General features: G+C 44.4%; 1 protein-coding gene across 6 annotated transcripts in view; it reads left to right on the forward strand.

The window, feature by feature from the left end:
• rapgef2b (Rap guanine nucleotide exchange factor 2b) overlaps window positions 1-2,210 on the forward strand; it is an 83,233-nt gene extending 81,023 nt beyond the window's left edge. For all 6 annotated transcript variants that reach the window (XM_084697474.1, XM_084697410.1, XM_084697634.1 and 3 more), the window contains one exon: window positions 1-2,210. This exon is cut by the window's left edge and continues 190 nt beyond it. The gene's annotated coding sequence lies outside the window, so the exon portion shown is untranslated.
• Window positions 2,211-15,471: the final 13,261 nt, after the last annotated feature.

The following is a 15,471-nucleotide window of genomic DNA, read 5'->3' on the forward strand; positions in this document are numbered from 1 at the left end:
GCATCGTGGGGGTTTGAAGGACCCTGCATGCAAAACATACTGTGAAGATGAGAGGTGGAGAGGATTTCAAACTAAAGAAAATACTAAAAAGAAAAATGCCTGGCACTTTGGCAATATAGACGATAGATGTGGAACTGTTCCTCCTGGGAACCCCCGGTGACGGCCTGCCAGCGGTCACACGCCCCTGACGTCGTCGCTAACGGACCAGCCCTCCCAGACTACCCCCCCCCTCCCCCCCGATCTCCCTACTCACCTGCTAACACAACAGCATCATGACGTGTTGAGCTTTGTCTGCACTTTTTCATTTTCTACCTTGTAAAACGAGAACAAAATGGACTCCGGTTATGAGAGAAAAAAGAAGAAAAAAAAGCATCAATCAAATTGACACTGGTTAGTTGTTTTGTTTTTTTGGGGGGGGGGAGGGGGGGGTGGAGATTAGGGTTTTTTTTCTCAACTCCCTGTTAGATGTTTCTGGAGGAAGTCTTTCCAGAATGATTGCACTCTGGGGGAGGAGGAGAAAGCAACGGCCTGGGTTGTTTTCGGACCACCTCCCCCCGGACTCAGAAGACATCTGTGGAAGAGTGTTGAAAACACAGGCTCAGTGTTAAATGTTCAACGATGGTTTAGTGGTGCTTCAAACCACAGCTAACTGGCGTAGGAATCAGTAGGTCGCCAATACGTGCATGCACGCACACACACACACACACAGACAAAGGGGCAGTCAGCTTTTTTGGTTTCCGAGGTGGTCTTTTTCTGTTCACAACCTCTTTAAAAAAAACGCAACGGTCATTAGACAAGTGTTCTGGCTGGGCAACTGAGTCGGCCCACTTAGATCCTATGTATGTCCCGATACAAACCAGTCATATCTGGGAAGGTCACCTGGCGGTCATTCTATCATACCTGGCTCTCCGGCCAATCAGCTGAAGGAGAGATCCCGTGTCCCTCCTTTAACCACATGCCCGTCGTCACGGTGATTGAGAAGCACAGAGGTGGGTTTCATCCTGCCAGGAGAATCGGGTCCCAGATCCTTCTATGGTGCTGCACAGTCTATCCCCTCACCAGCCTGTCGTCCTCCTGGGAGTCTAGCTATCCACCCTGCATCTCCCATGTTCCTACTCATCCCACTACTCATTGGTTAGGGGAAGGAAGAAAGAAGCTTGTCACATCTGTTACAGGAATCAATTCAGTGGGTGTGTATATTAGCAGGTTATGCTAACGTACTGTAGAGCTACCTGGTTCCACTGTTGATTCAATTTTCATCGACTGAAGAAAATGTTTGTGTGTTTCTGTTCATTTTGTTTCTTTTCTCTCACACGTTTGACTCTGGTGGAGAAGTTTATAGAAAGGAACATTTGATTTGAAGTCTGCCATTCAAAAATATTAGTAATCAAATTGTGAAAAAAAAGTATCACTTAGTTTTATGTTGTTCTTCTGTTTGCGCTGCATCGCTCTGATCACATTGATCAGCACTGAGTACAGTGTTGCCCACTGTGTTCTGGAACTACATTATAATAATTTCATTTATTGTATTTTTTTTTTTATGTTTCTTTTATTAATGGCTGCAGATAGATTGTCGATAATGCGTTTGTAATACTGTGGTAACATGCATCATCAACTGTCATCAACTATTTGAAGAGAATGTGCATATTAGCAGGCCAAGTTCTATTTTGAAAAACTAAAAATTGCACAGTGTACAAGCATAAGGTAGTTGTAGTAGGTAGAACTGCTACGTTTGATGTGTGATGTCCGGTCACAACTGTACATTTAGCTGGTGATGATTTATTTTTATTTTTTTCTTCATACTTTTCTTGTACTACTTTTACCTGTATGTCTTTTAAAAAGACAATTGGTGGAGTATGTATGGTTGTTATTTTGTATTTTTAATACAATAATTGTAAATATTGGTTATATTTTTGTTGAAATGTACTATGTTTATGCCTCAACATCCAGTTCGTATGAAGCTGGTAATCAATAAATACTACAAAAGGAATCAACTCATAGGTTTAAATGCCCTTCTTTGTTCCAGCATTTCTTTTTCTTCGTTTTTTATTTTCTTCTTTTCAGAAAACTGTTCTCTTCAAACATTTTCCATACACCATCTAGTGTTTGCACAAGATAAGACTTGGAATCAACTTGAAATGTGTAACTCTCGTACTTTTCTATCTGACAGCAATGTATGTCAGAATTAATAAAAACATAAGTCTCTCCAATTGCATTATTTTTTATTCTACTTCGATTATTACTATTCGCCACCAGAGTGCAGAGTGGAGACTGAATGCAGAGGGAGGCAGTTTACACACAAACGCTTCTCCCCAAATCCCTTAAATTGAGGAAGAGTAAGCTTAGCATACTCAAAATATGAATTAAAACAATTAAATAGGTTTATGTCTGACTTAATTAACCACCTGTTACGTAACCAAAAGTAGCAGTTAAAAAAATAAAACCTATGATTTAAGCGGGGAAGAAACCTCAACCACAGTATGTCAGGTAGCAATCACATATTAATAGCCTACATATTATCTTTTTATCAACTACCATATTATTAATCTTCTACACTTACTAAAAATAGGCTAATAAATATGTATATGTGAGCGTCCCGTTCAGCAGCCAGCTAGCCAGTTCTCCTGAGATGTCCTACGGGGCCGGGTTTAACATTCAGTCTGTCTTCTCCTGGTAGCAGTCCCCATAAAGCTAAACACCACCTCCTTCCAGTCGTTATGAATAAAACATGCTGGAGAGCCTTGGTTCCCCCGTCACTGTGACCGGTCTCCTGTCTGTCTGTCTGTCACACACACACAAACCTGATCGGTGAAGGTGTCAAATTTCCCTGTTGTGTTGTGGAAAAGAGTTGTGGCTGTAGTTGTTCAGTCTGGAGCGCGTGCGTGCGTGCACACACACACACACACACACACACACACACTGTCTTTTTACAGGTTGAAGTAAGGCCCTGCTGTGTCAGTGATGAAGAGAGGCGAGGCTGTCCAAACGGCACGATGAGGTGTCAGCACAGCATACTACACCAGATAATAACGTAGCTAGCACTACACACTGACTGGACCATTGTAGCCTGATATAAACATAGCATTCACTGTTGTAGGCTGATAACTACATAGTTAGTTGCAAGCACTTCACTGTCGAGCCTGATAAAAGTAGGTAGCGCTTCACCAGACAAGGAACCAATAAACTCAAGAGTACCCCCGGCTGCTGTGGAACGTGCGAGAACTGGAAGAAAAGTAAAAAAAATATCCACGTTGCTATCTAGCGAAGCAGTCATTGGCTCCACTGGATCTTCAAAGGCGATTCCATTCCATCAGTCACAGTGGGAGGAAAAAATACGATATCCCCGCTTAAACCCTTCAATCTGGAAAACAATGTGCCAAAAAATCTGGGGTAAATGACCAAAAGGGTTCGCATGTGTGTTTTGTATGAAATGACCAAAGGGGTTAGCATGTGTGTTTTGTATGAAATGACCAAAGGGGTTAGCATGTGTGTTTTGGATGAAATGGCCAAAGGGGTTAGCATGTGTGTTTTGTATGAAATGACCAAAGGGGTTAGCATGTGTGTTTTGTATGAAATGACCAAAGGGGTTAGCATGTGTGTTTTGTATGAAATGACCAAAGGGGTTAGCATGTGTGTTTTGTATGAAATGACCAAAGGGGTTAGCATGTGTGTTTTGGATGAAATGACCAAAGGGGTTAGCATGTGTGTTTTGGTTGAAATGACCAAAAGGGTTAGCATGTGTGTTTTGGGGAAAATGACAAAAGGGATCAGTATGTATGTTTTGGGGTAAATGACCAAAGGGGTTAGCATGTGTGTTTTGGATGAAATGACCAAAGGGGTTAGCATGTGTGTTTTGGTTGAAATGACCAAAAGGGTTAGCATGTGTGTTTTGGGGAAAATGACAAAAGGGATCAGTATGTATGTTTTGGGGCAAATGACCAAAGGGGTTAGCATGGACGTTGGATGAAATGACCAAAGGGGTTAGCATGCATGTTTTGTATGAAATGACCAAAGGGGTTAGCATGTGTGTTTTGGTTGAAATGAGCAAAAGGGTTAGCATGTGTGTTTTGGATGAAATGACCAAAGGGGTTAGCATGTGTGTTTTGGTTGAAATGACCAAAAGGGTTAGCATGTGTGTTTTGGATGAAATGACCAAAGGGGTTAGCATGTGTGTTTTGGGGAAAATTACTAAAGGGGTTAGTATGTGTTTTTGGGTAAATGACCAAAGGGGTTAGCATGTGTGTCTTGGATAAAATGAAAAAAGGGGTTGCATGTGTGTTTTGGATGAAACGACCAAAGGGGTTAGCATGTGTGTTTTGGTTGAAATGACCAAAGGGGTTAGCATGTGTGTTTTGGGGTAAATGACCAAAGGGGTTAGCATGCGTGTTTTGGATGAAATTACCAAAGGGGTTAGCATGTGTGTTTTGGTTGAAATGACCAAAGGGGTTAGCATGTGTGTTTTGGGGTAAATGACAAAAGGGGTTAGCATGCGTGTTTTGGATGAAATTACCAAAGGGTTAGCATGTGTGTTTTGATTGAAATAACCAAAGGGGTTAGCATGTGTGTTTTGGGGAAAATTACCAAAGGGATTACTATGTGTGTTTTGGGGTAAATGACCAAAGGGGTTAGCATATGTGTTTTGGATAAAACGACCAAAGGGGTTAGTATGTGTGTTTGGGGGGAAATAACCTAAGGGGTTAGCATGTGTGTCTTGGATAAAATGAAAAAAGGGGTTAGCATGTGTGTTTTGGATGAAATGACCAAAAGGGTTAGCATGTGTGTTTTGGATGAAATGACCAAAGGGGTTAGCATGTGTGTTTTGGGGAAAATTACTAAAGGGGTTAGTATGTGTTTTTGGGTAAATGACCAAAGGGGTTAGCATGTGTGTCTTGGATAAAATGAAAAAAGGGGTTGCATGTGTGTTTTGGATGAAACGACCAAAGGGGTTAGCATGTGTGTTTTGGTTGAAATGACCAAAGGGGTTAGCATGTGTGTTTTGGGGTAAATGACCAAAGGGGTTAGCATGCGTGTTTTGGATGAAATTACCAAAGGGGTTAGCATGTGTGTTTTGGTTGAAATGACCAAAGGGGTTAGCATGTGTGTTTTGGGGTAAATGACAAAAGGGGTTAGCATGCGTGTTTTGGATGAAATTACCAAAGGGTTAGCATGTGTGTTTTGATTGAAATAACCAAAGGGGTTAGCATGTGTGTTTTGGGGAAAATTACCAAAGGGATTACTATGTGTGTTTTGGGGTAAATGACCAAAGGGGTTAGCATATGTGTTTTGGATAAAACGACCAAAGGGGTTAGTATGTGTGTTTGGGGGGAAATGACCTAAGGGGTTAGCATGTGTGTCTTGGATAAAATGAAAAAAGGGGTTAGCATGTGTGTTTTGGATGAAACGACCAAAGGGGTTAGCATGTGTGTTTTGGTTGAAATGACCAAAGGGGTTAGCATGTGTGTTTTGGGGTAAATGACCAAAGGGGTTAGCATGCGTGTTTTGGATGAAATTACCAAAGGGTTAGCATGTGTGTTTTGGATAAAACGACCAAAGGGGTTAGTATGTGTGTTTGGGGGGAAATTACCTAAGGAGTAAGCGTGTGTGTTTTTGATGAAATGACCAAAGGGGTTAGTATCAGGGTTTGAATTACGAGTGGGCTTGGGGGGTTACCTAATTATTTACTTGGACCCCCCCAAAAGAGGTCAAAACAACAGGTCCGGGGGGTCGATACATTTATATATCGTTCTAATCTGTAATTGTAAATATTACTTTACGCCTTGGAGAATAAGTTGACCCCCCCCCCGATTATCATCGTATAATTTGCACTCTGATGTAAGCTATTATATTTTGTGAGGTCATTACCAGTGTGACAGTTAAACGGGTAGTAGTGATGGCTACTTTGTATTTAACCTAAGTATGTCAGAGCTTCATTACTGGAACTTGAGTCAAAAAGTGTAGTCAGCTTAGTGTATGTAGGTGTTTTTGTGCGTCTGAATGTGTGTGTGTGTGTATGTGTGTACATGCATGTAGAAATATGACTGTGTGTGTTGGTTTGTGTGTCATTGTGTGTCTTAAACCATGTGGACTTTCTCTCTGTGTGTGTGTGTGTGTGTTTGTGCACTTAGGCAACAGGTAGAAACAACATTGAGCGTGTGAAGTAGGGAGTTGTAGACGTAACATCAGGCGTAGAGAAGGAGCCATCTACCCATCTACTCTCAGCAATTCAACCCTTCCCTCTCCAGGCTGTGTCCCTGTGGCACAGGCAGCACACGTGGATAAGTGGTTCTAGTCTCCTACACTTTATCAGACGTAGACTGTTGAAGGGAATTAGAAAAACTATTATGGGAGATGGGAGGCCTTTGTTTGTTCTCCAGGGTTGGGTATTTCTAAGGATGTGCATTCCCATGGGAGCCGTTTCCTCCATTTCATAAATATCGTTTTTTAAACAGCCGTTTTCTTTCAAGAGAAAGCATTCACTGCTTTTTGTGGTACCTTGTAACAAAGACCACTTCCAGTCAGTGTTGTCTGAACTTGGCATATGGCCAGTCCCCACCCTGAAACAGAGAAGTCAATTTTTAAATAGCTTTTACTGCACTCGCATCCACCCACCTTTCAATAAATGAAACATAACTAGATTCTCCAAAGTCTCTAACTAGCTTTTGTTGGTATTTGCTGATTCTGTCAAAATAACAACAAACTCTCCTTTGGCTTCCATACAGCATATTGAATAGGTTTCAACCCGTTGGTAGTTTCCAAGGCAACATGTGGGCTTTTGAATTTCCCTATTGGACATGACTGTTTACACATTAAAGACAAAAATCTAAGAGACATAACATAAAAAAACGAATAAAACATTAAACCCTCAATCAATGAATCCTCATCAAATGTGTAGACTCAAAGAACATCTCATCCACGTAAAGAAAAAACCTGCAGTATATCCAGTACAACCAACATGCAGTATACTCTTGTTTCCACAAGGGGGCACTACTCTCTAGAAATAAAGCTTGATGGAAATGCCTGTTAGATTCCCAGCAGGCCTTATCAAGGGACAGCAGATGTCCACACTACTCCTCAGCCACATCCTTGGTTATATGTGTGTAAAGCTCAGGCCTGGCATCGTCAACTGTGTTCAATCGGCCGGGCGCGGACAGTATTATGTGGACGTCTAGGAGCCTTTCATGGTAAATTGGATGAAGACGCTAGCAGAGGAGCGAAGGAGAGGGAAGATGTCACGGCCTTCCTCCGTCTTGCGTCTGAAGTCGGCGTGGAGCCGGTGGGAAGTGGAGGAACGTTGCAGCAGAAGAAGAATATGGAGGATTCTTTACCAGGAATGCGTCGGCGATCGAAACGTGTTAATTGTGCGTTTTGTTCGGGGATGGCAAAGCTGTGGGCTTTAATACCTGTGCTTCTGTCTTAACTGTCACACCCAAACAATGTTGTCAGGATTCACAGTTAATGCTCAGAGCCTGATTTCCTGTGAAAGGAGAGACAACATGATCAGATTCCACGCCCCCCTCCTCCTGGCCCCCTCCTCCTCCTCGCCCCCCTCCTCCACTGAAGCACACCCCGGCGTGTCTTTGACAAAGCTCCTGGAAATGTGCTGAGATAAGACACAGCTAAAACTGATGAAAGAAATCCTTCCTTTATGGAGTTCATATTACTTACAGGAAATGGGAAGTCACTCTTCCCCTCTCTTCCTTTCTCTCTTTCTCTGTCTGTGTCTCTCCTCCCCTCTATCTCTCTCCCTTCCTCTCTCCCTCTATCTCTCTCCCTCCCTCTATCTCTCTCCCTCCCTCTCTCCCTCTATCTCTCCCTCTCCCTCCCTCTATCTCTCTCCCTCTCTCCCTCTATCTCTCTCCCTCCCTCTTTCCCTCTATCTCTCTCCCTCCCTCTCTCCCTCTATCTCTCTCCCTCCCTCTCTCCCTCTATCTCCCTCCCTCTCTTCCTCTATCTCTCTCCCTCCCTCTCTCCCTCTATCTCCCTCCCTCTCTCTATCTCCCTCCCTCTTTCCCTCTATCTCTCTCCCTCCCTCTTTCCCTCTATCTCTCTCCCTCCCTCTCTCTATCTCCCTCCCTCTTTCCCTCTATCTCTCTCCCTCCCTCTTTCCCTCTATCTCTCTCCCTCCCTCTCTCCCTCTATCTCTCTCCCTCCCTCTTTCCCTCTATCTCTCTCCCTCCCTCTCTCCCTCTATCTCTCTCCCCCTCTCCCTCTATCTCTCTCCCTCCCTCCTTCCCTCTATCTCTCTCCCTCCCTCTCTACCTCTATCTCTCTCCCTCCCTCTCTCCCTCTATCTCTCCCTCTCCCTCCCTCGATCTTCCTCCCTCTCTCCCTCTATCTCTCTCCCTCCCTCTTTCCCTCTATCTCTCCCTCTCAATCCCTCTTTCATCTCCCTCCCTCTCTCCCTCTATCTCTCTCCCTCCCTCTTTCCCTCTATCTCTCTCCCTCCCTCTCTCCCTCTATCTCTCTCCCCCTCTATCTCTCTCCCTCCCTCTTTCCCTCTATCTCTCTCCCTCCCTCTCTCCCTCTATCTCTCTCCCTCCCTCTCTCCCTCTATCTCTCCCTCCCTCGATCTCCCTCCCTCTCTCCCTCTATCTCTCTCCCTCCCTCTTTCCCTCTATCTCTCCCTCTCCCTCCCTCTATCTCCCTCCCTCTCTTCCTCTATCTCTCTCCCTCTATCTCTCTCCCTCCCTCTTTCCCTCTATCTCTCTCCCCCTCTCCCTCTATCTCTCTCCCTCCCTCTTTCCCTCTATCTCTCTCCCCCTCTCCCTCTATCTCTCTCCCTCCCTCTTTCCCTCTATCTCTCTCCCTCCCTCTATCTCTCTCCCTCCCTCTCTCCCTCTATCTCTCTATCTCTCTCCCTCCCTCTCTCCCTCTATCTCTCCCTCCCTCTATCTCCCTCCCTCTCTTCCTCTATCTCTCTCCCTCCCTCTTTCCCTCTATCTCCCTCCCTCCCTCTTTCCCTCTATCTCTCTCTACCTCCATCCTCATTCCACAACTCACCACTGATCCTACTCCTGGCACCACCTCACAATATGGAGGGAGATATATTAATAAATAATCACATCTTTTTTTTCTCCCCAGTCTCCAGCCCTGCCAGCGGAGTGCTGACTTTGTGGAAACTGTCAGTAGTTTGGAGTCGCCTCATAATGTGTCTCGTCTTGCTCGGGATTCCTGAATAAATCACACCCATCTTCTGTGATGCTTCTTGAAGCAGGATCCTACAAAGACAGAAAATACGGGAAAAAAGAGACATTGATGTTATTAACAATTTAGAAAAATACAACGGTGATGGATCTGATAAAACACACTTTTGTAGGCTGTGGATTTCTGTATCTGCCCATAACATTACTCACCCACACCTATAATGATCTGTTGGGGTTGTTTCTCACATCTCCTTCCACACGTCATGTAGCACAACAACAACGTCCCGCCCTCCTGACATCCTGATAGGCCGCCAGACTTGTCTCTCCTCCAGAAGCCAATGGCCCTCCCTCTCACCCATCTGAAGTGATCTGTGATTGGTGACTTTACGACAGAGACGATGGCCCTCGTATGAACCGGTCGAACATCTGCTCAGCACTCATGTGTCTCAATCAGCCGGTCCTCCCAGAGCTATGAAGACCAGACTAATGTGATTTGGGAGGTCACTATAAGCCCTCTTGTATTTAGACTCCTTCAACAGTTGTGTTGTAGATAATAGAGTGCAGCTGCAGACTTTAGCACTGAGCGAAACCCTTCCTGGTTTGCATTCAAACACTTGACTCGTGCTGGATTCAGATACTGAATAAATAATAATCTGTACTCTGTCAGACTCCAAGTGAAAGAAGGACATTGATGCAGAATTACTGCATTTGACTAATTACAACAAGGTTACTCTACCAACTCTACAGAAAGGAGAATATTACAGACTTAGTCTTCGTCTGGATATAAAATGACGGACAGTGTTTCTTATCTTCAATAAAATGCGGTTTCACCCTTTAAAGGCTTTGCATAATGAATATTCCGAAAGTGATTTTGTGTGTGGTGAAACTGACTGTACGTATAAACCGGCTGCATTGCAGTGGCATCCCATATCATGCACCCATTCCATTCCCTTGAAACTTAATTTCCAGATTCAGTCAATAATGTATCTACATTACCAATGGATATCAGTGTCATAGCTCATCCTTCAGCTAAATCATGTTTAAGTGTTCCCATTCCCTTTAAGTATTCAAAAAGGGCTGGAGAACTTGGACTCTTGCATTTTTGAATTTAGTTGACGTCAACAGACCTCCGATCCACAGACCATCAATCTTTCCCGCTTGCTGTTTTTTTAATTTATTTTTTATCTCAGCCAAGTGCAGGAATCAGGCATTTCTCTGGCCAGCACAGGGTCTTATCAAGACAACATCTGGGTGCTTGGAGAAAAGAGGGAGGAGTCGGAGCCTTGACAGCCCCCTGTGGAGCCCCCCTTCCCCCTGCCCCCCACACAGCCCCCTGTGGAGCCCCCCTGCCCCCCACACAGCCCCCTGTGGAGCCCCCCTTCCCCCTGCCCCCCACACAGCCCCCTGTGGAGCCCCCCTGCCCCCTGCCCCCCACACACCTCCAGGAAAGTTAACACTAACTATAAGTGCCATCACTCTCCCCTCTATAGTCGTTACTTTCTCACAAGCTGTTCCTTCTCACAGACAAACACTTAAACGACTTCCACTCCAGTCGGGGTAATTAGGACCTGAGAAGCTCTTTGACAGACCCTGCAAATCTGTGTAATCACCTTGCTCTGTATAATCATCATTTTGAGCCAGTATAGGCAGCAGGTATGCTTTTAGTGAAAATGATTAGTTTGTGTCCTCGTTTCTCAGGCAGGAGCTACAGTACATTGTAGTCGGTCTGTTTGGATTGTGGATGTGTGTCTCAGTGGGGTGGACAGGAAGGTGTATCCCTGATAGACTGGCCGCATTGCATGACTGTTAATGTATGATATTGCTCTCGTTTATAAGAAGCCGTACAGGATTTATAAGGTTGTGAACCTATACGCTAGATATATCTAGGTGGAAATCTCTGCCTCCATTAGTAATAATAATAAATCCTCCGAAATCAATGATTTCACACATTTATGTTTGTTCTTTATGGAGGGATGTAGCCAGTGGTACAGTTGGTAAAGGATTGCTACCTGTGTTAGAGATGGTCTTTTGAAAATGTACCATACACCCCCATTAAAGAAACCCTTCAGAGAATTACAAAATACAATATCTATGCTGCATGTTAAAGAAAAGCTGCAATGAAGTTTAAAAATACCTGTCATATAACGGGGTGATATCTGGATCATAAATTGTAAATACGTTTAATAAAACAAACCATTTAAAAATACAATTCAGTCGAGCTAGCCTGGATGTGCAAGAGCGAAACTGCTACACTTTCAGCTTTGCCGTCTTCCGACAGCATCTGAGACAAGAACGAGCTCACAGAGAGATCTCTCTCACACATCCAGGCACAGAACAGAGGCTGGATGGGAATAGAGTGGGAGGCGATTGCCTTGTTTGAAACAAAAGCCCCCCATCACAGCAGAGAGCAGTGTTTTGGAGCCTTCTGCACTGTTTGTGGCCATCATAAGCAATAACACATGTAGCCCCAGATTCTCTCAACACTTCTTCTATTGAGCTCTCGGAGGACCAGATAGTGTTTGGAGATCACAGCACAGAGATTTTATCACAAAGTCCCAGTTGGGTTCACTGAATAGAATATTTGTGTGCCTGTGTGTGTGTGTGTGTGTGTGTGTAGCCCATTATCAACAGATCAACATGTTCTGGCACTCATACACAAAGGCCTACTGAACATTTCCAGCTGAATTAGGTCAGTCAGTTCGATAGACAGAATCCGACATGTTGTGACTTGTGGTGATCAGATAAACATATTGTTGGTTCTGGAAAGAAAACTGCACTGCCATGTTCTTGGTTGGAGGTGGCTGGGACAAAAAGCGATTTCCTTAGAGCTTAATACATGGGTTTCAAACACACAACCAGCTAAGGCACAGGTATGTTTTTGATCAGAGCCATATTTGGTATTTGGTGTTGATGGTCTTAAACAGATGGAACATTCCAGATGCTATAGTCTAAACCTAAGGAAGTGTAGTTCATCTGTCAATGCTAACAACGCTATTTATTTTTCAGTTTCCTTACTGTAATTCAGTCATTTAAATTAATTTGCCATGGTTAGCGAAGGTCTACCGGTTACCTGTAAACAGCTGTTTATTTCATAGGCAGTTGGAAAACTTTTCAGAACATCCTCAAACTTTCAGAACAATTACCCAACATACATATGACATTAACAGTATATAAATGTAATTCCTTCAGTAACAATCTACTGTTTCCCCCACTCGGTCCTTCAGAAGTGCTGCTTCTGAGAGCAGAGAAGGTGACTGAGGACTGGGATTAACTTCACCCCACATTTATTATAACGGCTCTCTGCTTGTGTGTGTCCGTGTGTGTGTGTGTGCGTACCTATGTGTGTGTTTGGTGTGTGTGAGCCCGTGTGTGTGTCTTGAGCCGCGCTGAGTCCAGGAACTTGCAGGTAAATGAAGTGTACTTCATTTGGTTTAACAGATTCAACTATTACTGTTTAGGGGTTGAATTTAAAGTGGAGATTATGTGTAGCCTCCAGCATCCTGCAAATAACAAAGTCCCAGATGGGTTGCTAGCCCGTTAATGTAGCGGCATAGAAACAATTCCATCCCGACGGCGTAATAGCTTTACATTAACAGAAATACTCAGGAGGGTTGTGGACAGTATTAGATATTCATTTCATCCTCCACTCATTAGCTCGTCACGGTTACCCACATATGTTTTTGAGGCAACTTTCAAAAAAAAAGTTGGGGCGTTTAGCCAACGTATCCTTCACACCTCAAATCCTCAAATGATGAGGGAGCACCACCAAGATGGCTACCGCTCAGCAGGCGGTCACACGGTCGCTTTGCAAAATCTAAGAAGACGGTCTGTACAGGGTAATTAGCCAGCGACGGGAGTGCCGCTGAAAGTCACCGCTTCCCTCGAAGCCGCCGTCTGTCGCGTGCTGATAACATTGACATGCCCCCGTCTCTGTGTCTGTCTCACAAAGCGCCGAGCGGAGCCAGACAATGAACCGGAGAAGGAGACGAGCAGATGAGGAGCCGCAGTGACAGATGAAGGCTTGACCTTCCTTCATTAGACAACAGCCATCCCGTAATCGATGGGTGGAATATAAAGTTCTGCCGCACCACTGGCTGAGGTTTGACCCCCCCGACTCTCTCTTTCTCTGAGAGGATGAATCTATAGTGGTGTGAGGCACCACACGGTTTGGGATCAAATGGAATTGTGTTCTTGATGAGGAGGAGAGGCAACTCAAAAGACTTGGACAGAGAACGATGGCCTCCACAGACCTCTTTAGTTTCACAACAAAAGGGCCAAAGTTTTCCACTGTAGGGAAAAATATATAATTTTCTGATGTGGCATTATAATGAGCATATTTCAAATTCAACAATCTGAAATAAAAAGACATAGTACATTTGCATTTTCAGTGGTTATATAGTATGTACTTGCTTTTAAGATTATAAAGTCATACAGATTGAATGGATTACTAGAAGCTGTCACTTGGTTGCCCTTGGGTGGACCATTATTCGACTTGCAATTTAATTACACACTGATTTGGTCAAAGCTCTTGTTTTCAGGCCGATTTTTAAGCAACTGAAACACATTATTCAGGAATGTGGCCCTGGGGAATTTTTCTCTTTCACCGCTGAAAACAATGAAGATTAATCTGTCTGTTTAGACTATTGAGCTTGATATGGTAGAATGGTTTTGTTTTTGCTTTCCTTTTCTATACGTGTGGCACCACATAGGGTGTGGAGGAGAAAACAGAATGCCAGTCTTGTACTTGGTGACTTGAGAGGACTTGGGGACGTTGCCATGGACGCTGCCCTTGACTTGTTAAATGTTCAGCTGAGAGAATGTGCTTGTTGAGAGCAACAGATGCTGGAATCCTTTGACCTCGCCTTGTCAACAGAACGGACCCGGAGCAGAGGACACAAGCGCTGGCGAGGCTGTGACTCTCTCTGTCTACTCCACTCACATGCTAATATATGAGGGAGATTCTGGCGTTTCTGTCGAGAGACTTCACACAAACACACAACACTGTACCTCGTGCCAAATGTCCTTGGCCAGCACATCCACTTTCACAGTGTACGGATCTGTCCGAGTGTGACTTCCTGACACAGGCGTGTCTCACGTGGGCCAGGAGTGCGGTCAGGTGGGGGCCGGACACACGGACGGACAGGTGGGCTGCGGCGAGGCGGGCGGGCGACAGGAGCGGCGCGGAGACACAGCTGCTGCCAGCCACCTGTCGCCCAACAGAGGTGACGCCTCCAGCTTACACTGACTCCGCGCCCTGACAAATACATTGCTAACGCACGCTAATAATTCAATTGGCGAGCTAATTGGGGGTCACATTTACATTTAGTCATTTAGCAGACGCTCTTATCCAGAGCGACTTACAGTAAGTACAGGGACATTCCCCACTGAGGCAAGTAGGGTGAAGTGTCTTGCCCGAGGACACAACGTAATTTGGCACAGCCGGAAATCGAACCGTAAACTTTCTGATTAATAGCCCTGTTCCCTAACCACTCAGCCATCTGACACACTTTTGCGTTTTGATTCACTGAAGTCTCGCACGGCGTATTGCAGACGGATGAAGCTGGGCTTGCTGGACTGTGGTGGGAGGTCAGTCGTGTCCTGGGTTCACCCCCCCCCCTCGTCAGACCCCTCCCACCTGGTGGACAGGTAAACACGCAAATGTGTGACACAGGACCATCCCCAAAGACATAAGACACAGCGTATAACATGTTGTGGAGCGTTTTTAACCTGTGGCTGATGGAGGGGGTGATGGGTCACTTGAGGACTACGTAAACAATGTAATTACAGATGTAAAAACAGAATGGAATCGAAATGACCTAGGAAAACTGGGTTGTTTTGTTTGCTGAATGCTGCTCGCGTATTAATTAAAATCGCAGACGTTCAGAAGAGGACATAAGGTTTTACAGGAGTAGAGGTTTGTTTACAGTGCATTCAAACTACAGTCAACTTTTGCACAACTTTACATATTCTGCATCTATTTACATAAATACATGTAATAAAGAAGAGATTTATGAAGTGAACCTTTTTCATTCCTTTTCTCATTTTTTACGTACATTGACCTATTAGTCGGTGTGGAAGCGGGAAAACTGGAGAAGGGTCTCCATTGTATTACTATCACTGAACATGTATCATGACTGTCCTAAAATTGTAACTCGCTAACTACATGCTCTTATGGTTCTTCCCTTTGGCACAATTTTTTTTGGGTTGTTCACAATGTGTACTTCTTGTTTTGGCTACCCACAATGCTTTGGGGCTATCTTGTTGTTATTATCAGTGATCTATGCACTTTGTAAAGCTCTCTCTTGGAAGTCGCTTTGGATAAAAGCGA

The sequence above is a fragment of the Hypomesus nipponensis genome, chromosome 1 (genome assembly GCF_054491055.1).
Source record: "Hypomesus nipponensis isolate SF chromosome 1, ASM5449105v1, whole genome shotgun sequence".
Classification (NCBI taxonomy): Eukaryota; Metazoa; Chordata; class Actinopteri; order Osmeriformes; family Osmeridae; genus Hypomesus; species Hypomesus nipponensis.